We start from the raw sequence: 5,231 nt of genomic DNA, 5'->3' as shown, positions 1-5,231 counted from the left end.
TCAGAGAGCTGATGAAAAAATAGATAGTAACAACTTGTACACAAGACAGATTAGCGAGATTTTTGTGGGTTTTGCTTACTATTCAATCCCTCTGTGCTTTTACATAACAAAATATACAATAGAATCTTGATCTTGATATGCTTCTGTGAGACAGTAATTAAATCACTTTCAGAATGTAAGTGTTACAGATGGAACATAAAGGCTATTTTAAGTAAGAGTATGCTGTAAGTGTGGGAGAAAGTCCTCCTTTGGGATCTTCAAAGAACACTCCAGCATGGGTAAGAGAATTATAGTTGGAATGTGTCAAGAAATTAAAGGATTTATTATACTCACAGATCTTCTAAACAGAAGCTAGAAAACTCAGCGAAGGGAACTATTTGGAAGGAGTTCCCAGGAATCAAGCTCAACCAAGTAAGCAGAGAGGAAAGAGAAAAAACTCATAGCAAATGACTTTATTATAGATCAGATGGAGTATACAAGCAAAAAGATGTGTGAGAAATGCTTACATCACCTTTAAATGTCACAAAGAGTCCATCAGGAAGAAATAAAGAACTTTTGGAAGAGGTCAATCTATTACAGTGGGGGGCCTGTTTCGGTGGGTGGGTTGCACAATTCCTTTGTGGGGATGATGAGGCATTAGAAAAATATGAAGTTTAAAAATTTATAATAGGCCGGCGCCGCAGCTCACTAAGCTAATCCTCCGCCTTGCGGCCCCAGCACACCGGGTTCTAGTCCTGGTTGGGGCGCCGGATTCTGTCCAGGTTGCGGTTGCCCCTCTTCCAGGCCAGCTCTCTGCTGTGGCCCGGGAGTGCAGTGGAGGATGGCCCAAGTACTTGGGCCCTGCACCCCATGGGAGACCAGGATAAGTACCTGGCTCCTGCCTTGGGATCAGCGCGGTACGCCGGCCGCAGTGTGCTGGCCATTGGAGGGTGAACCAACGGCAAAGGAAGACCTTTCTCTCTGTCTCTCTCTCTCACTGTCCACTCTGCCTGTCAAAAAAAATTTATAATACATATGATACTCATAGGTACTTATCTGTCTATGTACATATGTGTGTCATATGTATTACATAATGTGAATATATAGATAGATATAGATAAGGTGTTATCTGTTTCCTGAAAAATGCTTGTGATGGAATAAGCATTCACTCAGTGTGCTTCTCTCTAGAACCAGGAATCTGATAGAGTATTGTTGGTGCTGGTAAGATACCCAGGGAGACACAGGTATGACAAAAAGGATTCTGAGGGTGACAGAGGCTCTCTCTTCTCTTCTTTATAGGGAGGTGAAAAGTGTATCATGCATGATTAAAATTTTAATTAAATATGCTTAAATTCTAGTCTAAAATGTAGTTACACTCTTCCTTGAACATTTTAAATTCTCAAACAATATAAGCCTCAGTAGCCATAGGAAGTTCACTTCCTGAAATGTAGGTTTTTGTTATCTATCAAAACTCGTTATATGAATTAGTTGTCCATAATCCTAGAGATTTCTTCTTAGATGCAATAAAAAGAAAATTTGCACATGTTGCATCACTGCAATAGCAACTACAACCACTTGATTTTTTTAGGCATGATATTGTTTACTTTTTTTCACCAAAATGCAAGCTTATCAACCAGTGTGTATTTTAGAAATTGCTGATCATGTAGCTGAGCGAGCTGGAAGATCCCGATTCTGTTGCTGTAAAGTCTTTGAACTCAACACCACAATCAGGTCTCTTTCCAATAATCCTGAAAGGAATGCATGATTTAAAAAAACAAAAACAAAAAACAGAAACAAGCAAGCAAAAAAACCTTAACCTGGCATTCGTTAAAGACTGGAAAGAATCAATGGAGCAAAAAAAATCTTCAAACATGTAAAAATGAATTTTAATATTAAGCAAATTTGCTCAAAATATTCCAACTTTGTTCTAGAATTACTGGGAAAGATGACATCATGGATTGACAATGTCTGTACACAGTGTTTGGCCTCGGTCTAGGGGAGTCTCAAGAGAGATATACTGGAAATTCAATTTCGACTTCCCACATCCAGAGGTTTTGTTGTGTCGTACTATAATGTTGCTATAATCAGAAATGGAAGAAAACATTGGCAAATTTAGGACATACTTGAACTTTGTGATTTCATACATTTGAAATGAATTCAAATCTTTAGAAGTAAGTTTGTGAACTATAAAATAAAAGAACATTATTTCCTTTTTCCAAGAAAAACGCCTCCCAACAGCTTCTTGGACATCACATTTCCTCCACAAAACCAGACTTCGATGAGCTAAGTGTGAGTAAATTAGAAACATATGCACAGAATTTTCTCTGGATCTAACAGTTAAGAGGGAAACACTCAAATGCTTTAACAATAAATATATCAATCTAGGGATTTGGATCGACATTAAACTGGGTTAAAAGTAATACTTTAACACCTTTATGGGAGTATAACTTACTCATGTTCACCAAATCTAATTTTAGTACTCTTATTGTTGATTTCTGAAAGTCTAAGGCAATTTAAGATAAACTCCCTGTGAGAGTTTTTCAAAGTTTCAGTCATCTCAGTATGGGAAAACAGAAAAACAAAATCCTAAATTTGAGAAGAGAAAAAATAATCTTTTGATCTAAGCATTTCCATTTAGTTTTTATAATAGAAATGCTGATTTTTAAAATGTTTGTCTTAGAGAAGCTCAAATTGATTTACACTTGATAAATAGCATGCAACATGATCCAAACACAATAAGAACCTGTAGTGAAATATCAATCAACACTTTATCAATCCCTCAACACATCTCCCAAGGAACTTGTCCTTTGATTTATTTCCATGATATTGGGAACTGATTGCAATTGTTTACATTTGTACCCAATAGCTGAACTTTGTGAGGTTTTGGGATGACAACAGGTTTCATTTTATTTTTAAGTACAATTCCAACCATGATCTATAGATCTGAAAAATAATAAAGAAAATTTGAAATCCATAATTTTATGCTTCAATGCTCATTCTGTGTATTCTGATGTCAGCACCCCTCTCCTATTGTATAATAATATCTTTGAGAAACTGAATTCTCTTCACCTTATAAGGCATCATCTCTGGTGGAATGTAGCCAGTCTGGTGTATTTCATCAGCCTTCAAAACTTGGTTTGATTCCAGTGCAGGATGACTGTGTTTTAACGAACAGCAGTGAAGTCTTATTCATGGAAGATTTAAAAATCAAGTTAATCCTTCATAATTACTACAATGTCCCTTTTGTTTCCTTTTAAATTCCAAAATGAAAAAAGATGGTTTTAACCTGAATATAAAATCGTCAATAGATTGTTTTTCTAAATGGTGTCATTTTCTTAATTTCAGTGTTTAGATTTTTCTTCTTAATTGGAACATATTTCCTTAAGTGGGAGAAAGAGAAATTTGAGAGCTACAAATTTTGTGCACTTGTGTGCGACCCTTGCTTTATTGAGACAGGATTGTATTACCATGACATTTAAGGAGGAAAAAACAAGCTGTTCTGAATTGTGTCAATCTCACTTGCAATCTATTTTTGAACAATGTACTATAAAGATATTCCTGTTGACACAGAACTAGTGATTTACCCTCTGGTGGATTCTATCCTTACAGCTGCTTGGCAATAAATAAAGCCAGTGTAGAGAGAGAGAGTATAATTAAAAATTAACTGCACCCAATTGGCTCTTCACTGCTCTCAATTTTGCATGCTTGTTTGATGAGGTGCTTTTCAAGTCTTTTTAATTGCAATATAAAAATAAAGCCTCTAGTGATCTACAGCTCTAAAAAGGGGTGGGGGGAGGGTATTGTCCACCTTGATTGTCCTAGTGTCTTCCTGGTGTTTTAATATCAGTCTTTTTTTATTATTATTCAACTCCTGGAGTGTTGCACACTAGTGCTGCCATAACCAGACTGAGAATCCAGGAGCTCTATTTTTCCTACTAATCTCTAACGTGGTGTGCAAACCCCCAATCTCTTTATTTCAGCCAAGATTAAAGCCAATCTTTATTTCAAAGATGTGCTTTATTGATAAAGGAGGGAAAAGGAAGAGAGAAAAGGAGACAGACAGCAAAAAGGAGAAAGGAGAGATATATACAAAACAGAAAAACATTCTAGGTACACCCTATAAATTTATACAATGAATATTTGCCATAAATGTATTTTATTATTATAATTAACTAGATTCATAAATGTATACGTAGTTTCCTACCAAAATTTTCTTTATTGAATTCTAAGTTGATGTCTTCCTGTAAAATTCCTGCTCCACTGGCTCCCGGAACACATATTCAGTATTTCAGCAAATCATCCTTTATTTAGTAAAATTTGTATCTCACTTGGTGTTGTCAGTCTCTGGAAGCAAAAGAAATCTATTCCTTTTTTCAGTATTAGTGAGATACAATTCTCTGCCCATTTAGTTCCTATTTCCTGTATAAGACACTGTAATTTTGTACAGAGGTGAATGACACCCTCAACACACAGGCCATCTGGAAATACTGTTGGTTCAGCCTTTGAAAAATATCCAGAATCAACAGATTCTCACCATTTCCCCTGTTGCCACTCTGTTCGGAACAATTGTCATCTCCCGCTGGATGGTGCCATAAGCATTCCACAAATCCCCATGTTGGGAGCTGTCTTCTCAATCCAGCGGCAAGAAGGGTCTTCAAATATAAAACAGCAGGTACTCACTTAAATAGCCTATATACTACAATTGGAACACACAGAGAAGGTTTACATGTTCCCTGTGAATGGATGATCAGCAGATTCATGGAGTGCCCCATATTTTTTTTCTGGATATATGAGAAATTGCTGAATTTTATGTGCAAATAAAGGTGACTTTTGCCGGTGCCATGGCTCAATAGGCTAATCCTCTGCCTGCGGCGCCGGCACCCCGGGTTCTCGTCCTGGTCGGGGCGCCGGATTCTGTCCCGGTTGCCCCTCTTCCAGTCCAGCTCTCTGCTGTGGCCCAGGAGTGCAGTGGAGGATGGCCCAAGTCCTTGGGCCCTGCACCCACATAGGAGACCAGGAGGAAGCACCTGGCTCCTGGCTTCGGATCAGCGTGATGCGCTGGCCACTGCACGCTGGCCGCGGCGGCCATTGGAGGGTGAACCAACAGCAAAAGGAAGACCTTTCTCTCTGTCTCTCTCTCTCACTGTCCACTCTGCCTGTAAAAAAAATAATAAATATAAAGGTGACGTTTATATTTTGTGCATTAGATATCAATTAAGCTAATCCAAGTGGCCTGAGACAGTCTGAAGAAG

At 37.9% G+C, this 5,231-nt stretch overlaps 1 non-coding gene across 1 annotated transcript; it reads left to right on the top strand.

Moving 5' to 3' along the window:
- The first annotated feature begins 4,651 nt into the window (after nt 1–4,651).
- On the top strand, nt 4,652–4,757 carry LOC127487300 (U6 spliceosomal RNA). Its single transcript, XR_007914037.3, has one exon. It is a non-coding gene; the product is annotated as a U6 spliceosomal RNA (small nuclear RNA).
- Nucleotides 4,758–5,231: the final 474 nt, after the last annotated feature.

The sequence above is a fragment of the Oryctolagus cuniculus genome, chromosome 13 (genome assembly GCF_051225735.1).
Source record: "Oryctolagus cuniculus isolate XC-2025 breed Fujian yellow rabbit chromosome 13, ASM5122573v1, whole genome shotgun sequence".
Lineage (NCBI taxonomy): Eukaryota > Metazoa > Chordata > Mammalia > Lagomorpha > Leporidae > Oryctolagus > Oryctolagus cuniculus.
Note: the sequence above shows the minus strand (reverse complement) of the source record. Positions and strands in the feature narration are given on the sequence as shown.